The sequence below is a fragment of the Bactrocera latifrons genome, unplaced genomic scaffold (genome assembly GCF_001853355.1).
Source record: "Bactrocera latifrons isolate USDA-ARS-PBARC rearing strain unplaced genomic scaffold, ASM185335v1 scaffold_2, whole genome shotgun sequence".
NCBI lineage: Eukaryota > Metazoa > Arthropoda > Insecta > Diptera > Tephritidae > Bactrocera > Bactrocera latifrons.
The window spans coordinates 3654621-3669211 of record NW_017535518.1 but is presented as its reverse complement, the minus strand read 5'-3'; the positions used below and the strand labels follow the sequence as shown (position 1 = coordinate 3669211).

General features: G+C 34.0%; 1 long non-coding RNA gene across 1 annotated transcript in view; it reads right to left on the bottom strand.

Annotated features, from left to right (window-relative positions):
* The window catches only part of LOC108967882, an 85524-nt gene extending 82314 nt beyond the window's left edge, over positions 1-3210 (bottom strand). Inside the window, exon 1 of the long non-coding RNA XR_001993292.1 lies at positions 3063-3210. This is a non-coding gene — a long non-coding RNA (uncharacterized LOC108967882). The remainder of the gene's footprint in view (positions 1-3062) is intronic.
* Positions 3211-14591: the final 11381 nt, after the last annotated feature.

Here is a 14591-nt window from a genome sequence, read left to right as displayed (position 1 = left end):
AGAGAGAGAGCTAGAGATAGAGACAGAGATAGACATATGTAGAAATTGAAAAAGAAATGGATATCTATAACGTGAAAAATAGAGCGAGAGAAAAACTGAAAAAGAAACATAACAAGCGCCACGGAAAGTGGAGATCGAAATGGATTTGTTCTTACTAAATGACAGTATGTGTACTCAAAAAACTTGAAGCACTTGTTCTGGTTTTGAAAAGCTATTATAAAATTATTCTCCGCCTGTGATCTATTTTTCGTTCTTTGGGTCCACATTCAAATGGTCATCCCTAGCGCACATCACTTTTGCATTCATCAGATGAGCATATCTTGCCGTTTAAAGCAATTTAATTCCTTTTTAAAAAGACTGCAAAACTTTGTGCCACCAAATCAGAAGTTTCTGATGAGTGTGGCTTGCAAAATGTGGCATGTGGCAAAAACAAAATAACGCAGCTACATTTCTGCGCCCGCATGCATACGTGTATGCTATGTGTTTATTATGCTTTTGTGGCATGTGGCAAAGATAATGGTTTAAATTAGTTGTGCATGCAACAAAAGCCAATAAAACGAAAACGCTAACAACAAAAGCACACAATGTATGAACTGAGCAAGTGGCAAACACAACAACTCGCTCTATTGGGGGCGATAAGTTGCAAGGCAGAAAAAATAAAAAATGAAAAGAAACAAATTGTTGCGAAATTTCAAACAACTTTGAAATAATTTTACAGTTGCATGCCTGCAAATATGCAATGCAAATTTGTATGCACAGCGCATGGTACAATATGAGAGAGCGTATGTATGCGCTATGAAGTGAAAGTGCATGTGTGTGTTGAGCTGGCGGTCCATACGCAGACGAAGTCTAAAAGTAGATTATGCAATTGTGAAAATAATAACTGCAATTGCACACAAACTTTCTTAACAGTCATTACGCGAGCTTTTAAGGCAAGAAAGAGATAATAGTGCGGTTGGAGTAGGATTAATGTTAATCGGGTATATGCGCCTAAATGTTTGCTGCAAATTTTGGAAACTCGCTAAAATTTTTTCGACATGTTATGATTTTATCATGGGAATAAAAAAACTGTATACTAATGTATTTATATTTAGTTTGTTAGGGCCCTGCCCCTAAATGTATGCTATAAAATTGTTAAGGTGGTGTAGAACTGCAGACATATTTTACAGGATAACTTAAGTTTCTCGTTAATCTTAAAAAATTGACTAAAGTGTGCTTACAATGAATTAAGTAAGATTCCGCGCCTATATGTATACTATAAAAATTTATAAGGAGTTAAAAACCAGTACAAAATTTTATAAATTTAATAGCATTTATAATATTATCACACAAACCACGCGTATGCTATATTTTATCATACAATACAAGCTGCTTATACATAGGACTGAAAACTTTGTTTGAAATAGACTTCCAAAGAGTTTGTTAAGAATGTGCGTCTAAATGTATGCAACAAAAATCGGGAAGCTGATCGAAACTGGTAGATAATTTCATAGATATAAAAGTATTTATTACACATATCTTATAAACAATACTAAGGCTTTATTTTAACAGTTTTCTCAAGAACTCTTCCGTTTCTTCCCTCCACACCGAATTTTACTGCAGTGGAACTATATGGCATAATGTTTAATAAACATTTTATTTGCATTTTCTTTTTCTTAATTTATTTTTGTATTTTTTACTTCGCTTTGTCGACAAAACGAAAATTAATTAATTTGATTTCCTGCTTGCTGCTATGGCTGCCGCATCACAAATTCATATTTCATTGCGCAAATTGCGGCAAGCTCATGTTCTCTGCCATAGCTGCCTTTTAGTGCAAGCTTATTGTTCAGAAAATTTATTTACTACATATTTGCAAATCAAATGGCATACGCCACACAATTATGTAGCATAACTCTCTTTCTCTCTACGCCTTTTTGATGGTTGTGCACGTTTTTATGAGAATAACTGAATAAATGCAACAAAGGCTTGGTGGGCAACACTGCTCGCACAACCAAATAAAAGTCACTTAGAAATTTATTACGGTAAGGATAAACAAATACAAGTAAACTATAGTATATTTTTGGTGAAAAATTGTGAAATTTGATTACGTTGCAAATAATTGTGGTTATTCCAATGAAATATAGCACTCGTTCTAAATTAAATTCCATATAAGTTATAGCTGCTGAATAACAAAATTTCATGAAAAATAGAAAATAATTTTTTGTATAGTTCATTTTATTTGGTTTCGCAACTCTTGTAAAAGTATTAAAACAAGAAATCGATTTAATATTGATTCTAGCTAAGATTGTCATGCCAACAAGCATGCTTTCAGGCGTATTTTCGGAGTTTATATACCTTGTATTAGAGCATATGTGTGAGAAAGTTAGAGAGAGGGGAGTCCACTTACGTTTCTTCAGCTTCGAAAATTATGCAAATCTATGCTCCTTTAGCAGTATCACAAAGGCAAGTATTTTTATCACTACCTTATTTACTTATATATATGTATGTATATATATTAGGGTGGGTCAAAATAAATGGTACTCTGAGAAATAAGTTCTTAGACATTTCTACGAAAATCTCTTCAAGTACTAGCTCTTAATAGAAAGTGGACACTTCTCCGCAATGCAGCTTTCTATGCTTTGCTTTGAAAAATTTATATCTGCCAACTATTTGAAAAATATTCGGTTTCATACATTTGACGGGAAATGGAATGGTCTAGAGAAGGTTTCTTTTTTCGTAAACCTACACTCTTAAAAGATATAAAAGGTTAAAGATAGCTTATTTTAAGGAAAATATTTTTGAAATCAATTTTATAAGTCGACGAAAATAATCATTGTAAGTTGGTATTGATTTTACAATTTTAATTTTTCTTACCTTATTTTATTAGTATTTTTTTTCTCAATTTTTGACGTTGGGTATAAAGTATCCAATCTTTCAAGTTGGATGAAACAGGGTTCAATGTGCTTAATTATACTAAAATCGGTTCGGATATTTAAGAGTTAACCCCAAGCAAAATGTTACACGTAAGCTTTGTATAGATATACAGAAAATAATTAAGCTACATTTACTTTCTCGAAACTTACCATCGTCTTGTTCGTATTCTCTTTTCTTGTTTGAATGTCTGTTCGTTTTTGGATCCCTTTTTGGCTGATGTTGTTGCAATTGCTATTGTTTTTGTTTAGCTCATGTATTTTGCTTCCAAATTGCTTAGAACATTACACAATTGCACGCACGTGACTGCAAATAAAGATGAAATAAAATGGGGTAACTGTTAATAAAATCGTAAATGAGTAAGGAAGGTTGATATATACATATGAACATAAAAGCAAGCTTGAAAATAGTACTGTTACAGCTAGTTTTATATATGTATAACATATTGTATTTGCCATACTGATGTTAAAAAATGTCAAATAAACGCAGTTTTGAAAGCTTTTAGTGTTTTTTATTTATTTTTTTATTTTTATTTTTTTTTTATTTTTTTCATAAATTTTTTTTTTTTTTGTAAGCTAACTCCGAAGTTAGTCAAAGCTTGGTACCCATAACTTGAACGAATATCAATTACACCGGGAATATATTCTTATTTCCGATTTCAGATATTTTATCTGAATATTGATCAAAGCTTTATAAAGTACTCACATTGCCTAAAAAGCCTGAAGCTTGTAATGTTTCTTAGTTTAACCATGGGGCTGACAAATCAAGGAAACTGCAGAAAATGTCTAGAGTCCACTTAACCCGCATTGGTAACGTTACACTGCAAGCAACTGGGTCCGTACGGTATGATACACTGGAGCAGGTATCGATGGTGAGGCTGTTAAAATTCTCGTCAAGTACAGGCATCCTAAAGGACATAGCAACAGACTTAGCAACTGAACGCCATCCATTATCTGCAAAGGCCAAAACTTTTCTATGCTTAGCTTATTGGCCTGCCAGATTAACCTAACCTTAGACCAACCGAAATGCGACTGGTTTATGAAGTGCTTCTATCATAAACTTCAAATACATTTATGACTAAGTAACTGGTATGTATAGTATTATATTTGTATATTATACATTTCTTCAGTTCAAGAATTAAACAGTGCTGCTTTTGGGGAGTTGGTGGAGAGAGAGAGCTTTCGCTAAATATGCTGAATATCACAAATGAAATTCTGGAACATACAGTTCAAAGCAAATACTCAATCACTACTTCGTTTTAGAGAAATACCACACTATTTTTCAAGTAGTAGTCAAAGTTAGGATAGACGTTTGGAGAGAAAGTTTTCTTCAAAAAACTCTCCGTCATTCTTAGCGTCAGGCTATGGTACCGTATCGGCAAAAATCCTTCTTCTAGGCCTTTAAAAATTGAAGCTCAAAGACCTATGTAAAATTTCACGAATATCTGCTAAGTAGCTCTCGAGAACTTTTACCACCCGGGCCAAAACACAGTTTTGAGAAAATGAAGTTACAGGCGGCGCAGTTATCCAGTTAGCCTCGTGCGCATAAGTTCTCAAGGCTATATCTCCGAAACTATTACTCGGATGAACTTGAAAATTTAGGACAACATTCTACATGTGTTCTAGAATTTAATAAGATAATAAATCGATTTTTCGAAACCCGTAATCCCATGTAACCCCTTAAAGGCGCAATACTTAGCGCCAAAGATCACAAAATTTATTATTTATTGAAATTAATAAAAATACTGTGTCACAGAGACAGTAAACGGTAAAAAAAAAAATTAATAAACATTAAAGTCACCGGCTAGTATCTTAAACTTCAGCCTAATATGGGATCTGCAACAATAATCTTCTGCAAGTTACCACACTAACTTTTCCTCACAGCACCATAATTTTAATAAGAAAAGTGAACCTGGAAGCTACACTTCTTCATATTATTTATGTGCTATGTGAAACCTAAGAGTTTTTTCCTGCATTAAATGAATAAAACGTGAACTGCGACGCACATGTTTGCAGAGCATCTACTCAGTCATAAATTGGCGCATACCATCGACTGCTGTGTGACCCCAAACGTGAGTGCCACAAAGGTAGCAAAAGAATTTTAAAAGGGGACGCACTTACTTGCCTACTCCTATATGTGTATATACACAGATATAAAACCATATATGTACACATATGTATATGCATTATATAATATACTAAATGGTGTGCATTCACATGAACACACATAATTTAAAGTAGAAAAGCTTTATGCGCTGACGCATTGCGAGCACGCTGTTGCCAGGCAAGCTTCTTCATCGCTCTTGATGTTGTTGTTAGTGTTGTCCTTTGCCAATCTTTTCTTCTCCCCCTATAGCTTTTTTCTGTGTGTACTTTTTTGCTGCCTTTTGCACGCAGTCTCTATTTCATCTCCCTTTGGCCGCGCGCTGTTTACATCACTCAAAGTTGTCGCACACACACACAGGCACACTAAACGCAAATGAATATCCGGCTTATCGCGATTGCGTGCAACGTGCGTTGATTTCCACCGCTATTTGTGTCTATATGTTTGCTTATTATTGTTGTTGCTATTTTTTTTTTTTTTTTTTTGTTTCTTGTTTGGTTTTGTTGGCAGCTAGCTTTTTGTAGTTGCTGCCGCTGAAATGGGGGTCAACAGCTTTGCTATTGTGCAAGATGAAAGAAAAGTGTGCTGCCACTGCTGCAGCAGCTGCGTCATCAGCGTTGAAGTCAAACTTTTTAAACCACATGCGGCCAACTCGCACACATTGTTTGTTTCTTTCCACCCATATGTATATATATATGTATGTATGTGTGTTGTAATGTGATTGACTCTAGGGGTTGTTGATTATGCCTTGCTGGTTGGTTGTTGTTTGTTGTTGGGTGGGTTGCGATATTGTCAGCTTGATTAGTCGCCGGCTTTATGCCCTTATTCTGTTACTTTTATTATTACTTTTAACACTTAGGCGTTCAATTACGTCGAAAAGGATTTTTTTCGCTCTCGGCAAAGCATAGCTGTTAGCTAACTTCATGTGCAGTTGTCAAGCGCATATGGCAGCAAGCGTTCATAGCATAAAATTTGATAACTCGTAAATATAAAATGGCGTGTGAAAGCAGCAGCTTTTTTGTTTGATGTCATAACAACCATCAATTTCGGAATGATTATAGTATTAGAAAAGAATATGTGTGCTCTATGAAGATAAAATAGGTCATGAAGTGAAAAAGTACAACTCACAAATTAAAGCTTTACAGCTAGTCGAAGTAAAATAAATGCTTAGAGTTGCTACAAATTGGTTTTTCTATTCGAAAAAAATAAATTTGAAAACTTTATTCACTTTTTCTGCTTTTATTAAAATCAATCTGAAAGTCATACTTTTTGTATAGATTGAACACAGCGCCAACTCTTAAAGCTTTACCATAATTTTAGTAAAGAATTCATACCGTTCCCCTTCTATTGATAGCGGGGGGAAGATAGGCTGTCGCCTGCTTGTGATGTGATATGGCCTGGCACCTATACTAGTATTGTCGCAAAGTCACACTTTGGTATTAATAACGCGGTTAGGCATTCCTTAAACAGCCCCGAACAGCCCCCGTTTATTGAGTTCACCTCGGCTTCTACCCACTCTCAATTCTTTTGCAGGCATGTAGGCAGAGAAAAAATAGCCAGAATGTCGTTTGGCCACTCCATCTCGGTATAAATGTTCAGACGCTGGTTAATTTAGAAAATCAGATTTACGGATTTTCATAGCAAATATTGTGGATGTACGCTACCGGCGATATGTGCAGAATGACATTAAGTGCCACGATGCCACACTGAGTGGGCATGACCATGGTGACATAGAGCCAGAGAACTGCTTTCAGTTAGAGACCTCACCATTTTCCAATGATTATCTGCATCATGCCATCAAAGCTTTCTTTGCTCTCACATCAATATTATTTATCATTTCATTATAAATACCTACCTACCTACCATAGAATTCGTCTTACCAGAAAAAAAAATTATTTTAATAGTATATAGTATAAAGAGAAAACTGTCTATTTTTTGGAGTTCTTTATATGATTATAACATTATAACTTTTTTCCTGCCTTTCTAGAAACAAGTATCTCTAATAACCAGCTTATTTGGCTTAAAACAACATGGACCTCATTTTTCAAATATATTTGTCCCAGCGCCATTGGTTAGAGATTTCATTTAATTTTAATTCAGATATGCTGATGCCACATTTTTGTTTCCCTTATATATTTCGCAATTTCGTTTAAGAAATACTAACAATAATAATTTAGTTTAAATAGTGAATTAGAAATATCATTTCTTGTTCCACACTTTTGCGCTTCATGAAAAATTTATTTTACATTTTTTTAGTTAGTCTACTGGGACGATGTATCTGGATTCCCCAGCTAATTGCAAAACCTGATTGTCTTAATTTATACTGAAGTTATCTAGAACCTAACAAAAACTTTTGTAAGTTCTCGAATGGGACTTCTCACATACAAATGGCTCAATTTCCATCGATGCGTACCACATATAGATTTACTACGAATAAGTTATCGTTAAATTGGATAATTGTCAACTGTTTTGCTGACGTCTCCTTAACGGATATGCTTTGACATATACCCACCAAACACTAACTTGACTTCACACTCTGAGCATTGTTGAGAAAATTAAACAAAATTGGCTTATACCGAATTTTATCTATATTAAGAGAAAAATGTTGATTATTGATATTGAATAGGAGTGTATTTTTCATGTTAGAATTGTATAAGCGCCCAGAAATAGTACAAAAGCTTGAAACTGGAAAACCGATGAGATTGCTAAGGAAATCGCTCCTATCGCAATTGCTCGGTTTTCCAATGTCCGCTTGCGTTCCTAAACTGAATATGGATATGAGCACGGCAATCGCTAGTCAACAACCAGAGATTACGACTGCCACCTCCTTCTGGCCAAAAAACCAAGCGTAGGAGGTCCTCGGAACTATTTGCATCTAACACAGTTAATCTCAAAGCAATTGTAGGTGTTCTGATTTTACACTGCCGGTGAAACCTAGTATTTTTTCGGACGCTCCTTGCCTAAGCTGTATGAAGAAAGGCAAGTTGGAATCATGTTGTATCTTTCACCTCTATTGTCTAGATTTTGTCAAAAAGAATTGAAGCATCTCTGTAGGTACATCTAGCGAAGAAGCTAGGGTTAATATTAACCGCTTTAATATCTGTGCAAGTCAAAATCTTCAATTTTGGAGCAACCCTAAGACCTAACCTAATTAACCTTTAAGGATAATCATGAACTTATATATATACATATATAATCGAATTTTTATCCAGAGCAGTCATTTCTTACATTGAAAACTTGAGACACGAACGAAAAGTGTAGAAAATGATTAACTAAGACCAAGACTTTAATTTTTATTTTGTTTACCCATATTTTCATTATCTCACAGCTCACCCTTGCGCTGGCTTAACAGGTGAACACAAGAAGTACATAATTGCCTTTAGCCGCAAAGCAACATGAAGTGCGCCACTCAACGCTTACGGCAGCCACAACAAAGTAGCTGCGTCGTTTTTCACACACATTGTGCGATCGCGTTCAGGTGCATGCAACCGACTGATACTTTGGCCCATCGAATGTCATTATTTCTATTGTAATAAGAAGTAGCGCTGTCTCTTTTCCTAAATAAAATGCAAACACAAAACTAACCACAACAACAAGGCACAAAAGTAAATTGCGCAATCGACCCAGCCGAGTGTCTGTGGCAGCAGTAAGTTCGTCAGTGGGTAAATCATTATTTCATTTTATTGTGCGAAGCTTTTTTCTACGTTTGTGCCGAAATTGTAGTAAATTTTCCCAACGCCTGGAGGCAATTGTTAAATGGTGACTTTGAAATTTTGTAAAGAAAGTGCAGTGGCATCTTCTGGCTTTGGCAGCTTGCCCAAACGAGCGAAATGCGATGGCGGTGGCTGTGGCACACACTCACACATTCATGTGATAAATGCCGTCAAAGTCGCTCGTTGTTTGCTCGGAAACTTTGCAGACACATACTTTATTGCCAGCATTTCTTATTAATGCGTTATTCTTGTTGTAGTTGCTCTGTAGCCACAGCCAAAGATATGAGTTGTGACAGTGGCGATTCTGAATGCCATTGTAGGCGCACAAAAATAAATAAATGTCATTTATATTGCTTGCATGCAATTATTTTCACAAAAGCAGTGCAAAAGCCACAGCAAGTGTGGTCGGAGGTGGCAGGCGCTCAAAGAGAATGAAAAATTACATAATAATTGATATTTTTCAGTGGAGCTGGTTCCAATAAATAATTGAATGCGCTTATTACAACGCAGCTGTGTACTTGTGTGTATGTGCTTGTACAGCAACTGCCACTGCCACGTCTTAAAAAAGCTTACGTTTGCATAACAAAAATAAATAAAAATGTCTTCTCTTCTCTTACGTATATGTAATTATTTTAAGTAAGCGCTGCTGTGCATGTACGCATATGGAGCCGACGTCATTATTTGCCGTCTTGCTGTCTGCTACGTAACTTTGCGGCTACCGGCATGCACCGTAGGTAAGTCACTCGCAGGCACACACGCACACACACATGACCGTATATTGCCATGAGACCACCATATTTCTGCAGTTAGCTCCAGAACGCTTCGCTGGCTAGCGGTGCCAGTGGCAGTGTGGTATGTTTTCTGTGCGAAATTCTCTGGAATCTACATACGTAACATTTTCTGCTTGCGTTCACTTTCGCATGCAAATTTATATAAGCAATTGAGGTTCACCCTGTAGGAAAAATTAGACTTGGGCGGGCGGAAGAATATTTAGTGAAGGAAATAATTTTTTGAGACGGGAATATTCTTCTGACGATTTTTATCTAGCTCAATTTTAATTCCCAGAAGAGTATATATTCACGGTTACTCAATGTTGACTTAATTCGACCGCTGTCAGCTGTTTTGCTAATGGCACATTAGCAGTTATGCATTCAGAGCTACCCAACAATCACTAACTTGACATTACTCTTTGAGTGTGACTCATTCCATAACTTTGTGAACAACAAATTCGGCATATCTAAAAAATTAGTTAAATTACTTGTCTTGCACAATCCTATAAGATTTTTTTTCTGTTGTTTTTGTAGCTACAGAAAATATTTCTGAAGTAATTTTTAGGAATAATGACAAATTGACAGTCCTTGGTCGGATAAAAATCCAGGCCCGTTTTAGTTACTTATTCTCGACTGTCTTGGCAACGTTTTTCTGACAGCCTATCAATCTCGATCTGAAATTTTACACACGTTGATTCCTTCCAAAGCATTTGCTTATTTGTGGAAATCGTAGATATCAGATCACTTTAGCATATGGGGGTACTATACGGAACTGAATGATCCAATTGAAATTCTTGTATCCGCTTCTTGCATCGCTCCAATCTCCGAACAAATCGTTGAGATTAGACCGGTATAACATACAGATACTATACAAACAAATCATTCAAAGTCACTGATCTAATAAAGGAAAAGTAAAGAAAGACTAATATAACTTTGGCGTAGGCAAAGTTAACTTTTTTTCTTATTTTAGGAATAATTATATCTCTCCTCTGTTTAGGTCCATTTCAAAGAAGTCGAAGGCCAGTTTAGGGTATGACATTTTTTATTGTCGATAATTTTTGTCTGCATTAAAGCCGCTTTTCAGTTAAAATCCTATGACGGAAAGTTGATATCTCTGAAGTCCCAAGCTTGTAAGACCTTTAAGAATTCGCAAAAATTTTCCTTTAACTAAAAAAATTAGGAAGATTTAATTCCAGCGATAATCAACTTCACATTTGGTATGATATCAAGCGTCTGCTTTGATTCTTATGAGATTCTAACCAAAAAAAAAAAGGTTATAATAATTATATACATACATATATGCTAAGAACTAGAAAAATATTTTTAACAGAGTCTTTTTCGAAGATTACTTAGTTATTTTAAACAATTTAGAAACCACTACTTCCCAGTTTTGAGTAGGAAAATAGGATCAGCCCAATGGGATAATTTCAACTCCTAAGCAAAATTTCGAAAAATATTAGAATCACTTGAATTCTCAATTTCCTACAGGCCACTCTTACCCATATTTGGTGCGCTATATAAGCATGTAGGTATGCAAACGTTGGCATGAGAAAAAAAAATTGCAGTCGCATTGAATTACACGTGTCCATATTACTGCCCAAGCGACTTAAATTATACAAGCATCGCTACAGACATGCTCTTATGTAGTCGTAAGAGCATTCATATGACTACAGGAGCATTGTCTTATTATTCTGCTACTTGTTTGTTGTTGTTGGTTCTGTTGCTGTTATGTGTGTTTCATATGAATTGGCGCATTGTTGGGTTAAATGCGGGTCACAGCAACATTTTTCACATCAGACCCGACACTGAACACACGCGATCAGATTACAAGCGCTGGGCTATAGCACTCACAATTTTCATTTCATTTCGTTTTATTCTATTCAATTTGGAGAATAATGCAAAAAAATTACTATGTACATATAAAATGTTGTTAGGATTTACATAGTTCAGAGCATATTTTTAATTTTCGTTTGAAAATTGTAGATATAAATCAACATACGGAAACAGCACTTAACTGTGGATTTAGAATATTCAGTTAATAATCACCAATAATTGTGAAAAAAAGCTTAAAAATTCTTTTCCATCCTTAACTTGATAATTGTAGCTTCTGAAAATATAACCTCTTTGCTCCCAAATTTTAAGTTTTATTCTTCAAAAAATGGGGCAACGTCGAAAAATTAGAATAGGTTGTCAAAAAAGTCTTGCGGTATTTTTTATTGAATTTTCAATTGTTCATAAAAATTTTTTTGATGACTCATGCCCAGATCTTGACCGATGTTACGGCTGCTACTATGCCGGAATCTTTCGACCAATTCAGTGATTTTATTGCAATTTTCGACGACAGGCCTTCCGGAGGGTGGCGCATCTTCGCCTACCTCTACACCAGAACGAAAACGTTGAAACCATCGTTGTGCGGTGGAAATGGAAACTGTATCGGGTCTATAAACTGCACAAATTTTATTGGCTGCTTGCGATGCATTTTTTGCCTTTATCGTATTAGTTCTGTAAAATATGCCGTATCTTCTCTTTATTTTGTTTCATGTTTGCGACGCTATAACTCACGAAAGACTTAAAAGAAACGACAATCAACCAAACCAACCCCTGTTAGCGCGTGAAATGAGCTTTCCGAAAAGGTATAGCATGACCCGATGCGACGAATAAAACTAGAACTACGCGCTCTCAGCGCCAACCAGCGAAAATACCGCAAGACTTTTTTGACAATCTAATATTTTAGCATTTATTTTATAATCATTTTTAATTTTTTAGAAATAATTAAATAAAATTTTTATTCAGCTGGCAACCCTGTCCCGTTCAATCTTTGCATTTATATTATTTGATTAAAAATTTTCAATAATTTTAACAAAGATTACTCATTTTAAATCATAAGACTTCACATAAATATTTAACTTTTATATTTCAAATAATGTGGCAACTTCGTAAAATCGTATTTTCGTAAATAAAACGTATTTAGCTTATAAGCACTTTTTATATTCAGAAAATAGTTATATAAAATCTTAAATCGGGTGGCAACCTTGTCCCACTCAAGTTTTGAATTCCAAACACTGAAATTGACAATGACAAATGAAATTGAAAATAATCAACCCTATAAAAAATGTTGAGCATACAAAATTAATAAAGCCTCTTTTCAATCATTAGACTTCACACAAGTACTTAATTTGTATACTTTTAATAATGTGGCATCATTGTAAAAAAATTTCTTAGTAAATAAAATGCATTTAGTTCATAATAATTTTTTGTTTTTTAAAATAGTTATGTAACATTTTAAATCGGGTGGCAACCCTGTTCTATAAAAGTTTTGAATTTATAGTATTTAGTTGATAATATTCAACCCTATAAATAATTTTATAAAAACTTAATAAAAATCTTCTTAATCGTTACACTTCACTTAATTATTAATTTTAATTTGTACAATACAAAAAATGTGGCACCATCGAATTTTATATTTTATTTATATTTTAATAAATTATAGGTATTTAGTTCAGAACTTCTTTTTATTTTTGAATATATTTATATTAAAATTTGAATGGGGTGGCAACCTTGTCAAATTACATTTTTTTTATTTAAAATATTTTAAACTTAAACCTTATATCATTAATTTTGACAAAAAAACAATTAAAATCCCTTTTCAATCATTAAACACATATATTACATATTTACAATATTACATATTTAGTTTTTATCATTCAAAAAATATGGCAACATGGTTTATGCTCTATAATTTTTTAGATAATAAAGATTATTAGCTCATATCCATTTTTAATTTTAGAAAATATTTTTATACAAATTGAAAACGGGTGGCAACCTTATCCCTTTACATACTTTTTTAGAGCCTTGGAAGTTATGTAAGGTTTGCACATACAATATATTGCAATGTTTCTGTCTTCAATCTTGTTTTGAATATATTTTGTTTGAAGTCATGTGGCAACTCTATCACCATACTTATGTGATATAGTATATATGTATAATCGATGAATGTTCATGTGGCTGCGATTCGTAAAATATTGATTTGAGAAGTTCTTAATTATACAAAAACATATGGCATCCTTTTTTAAGTTTTTTTAGACAAGTTGTTGTTGAAAACAAGTCCAATAAAAGTATGCTTACTATAATGCAATGGTTTGAGAAAACCTAGGTATTGCTATACGCATATGTATACATTTTGAAAAGCTTAGCTACAAAGATTTAAACTCTTCTCTCTGACAATGTAATTTTTTAAGTACTTAATACTTTCACTAAAAGAATGCGTGCTGTTTGTTACCAAAAACTATTTTTGAAACATTCTGAAAAAAAGTCGTTCCTAACTACATACATCTCCTTACTTTATGAATCAGCTCTTGTCAGCACTCGGGCTTGAACTTTTAATGGTTTTTAAAGGGGAAAAATTAATTTCTATACATTTTTCCTTAGATGAATTTTTCACAATCCGAATAGACTTCAATAGAAGAATGTCTCGCTATTTAGTATATATGTACATATGTATATAAACCCATCCATATGAAATATATCTTAAAAACATGGCACATATGTGATAATTCAGCAACTGTCAATTTTATTGAACAAATTTTCGGTTTATTCGCCTAATGGGTGTCTCAGCTTTTTGTGCGAGTATTATGTTTTTTTTTTATATTACTCGTATTTGTGTCACTTGTATTTGTATCTGAATATGTATATGGTTCGTGTACTTATATTTATGGTATGAACATACGTAATATTTTTTGTTTTAAATTTCAACTTTGAGTGCAAGTCAGCCAACTGTCGACAGCGAGCATTGTGCTTGTCATAATTTCATTGTACGCCATGGCACAAACATATGTAACATATAAGTTTATATTATAGAAATATATACGAGTGTATATACATAGCGTAGTTTTGAAAACAAAATCAACCAAGCAAAATTGGAGAGGAAAAAAATTATATTTCAAAAAGGAGCTTGTAATTTTATTACTGACAAGAAATGAAAGAAGATGCTTCGCAGACATAAAATTGCAGCTGATTGATATTGTTATACCATATATTGATTACACATACCCTTCAATGTACTAAGAAAAGTATAACTCTGTGTAGAGTGACTTAT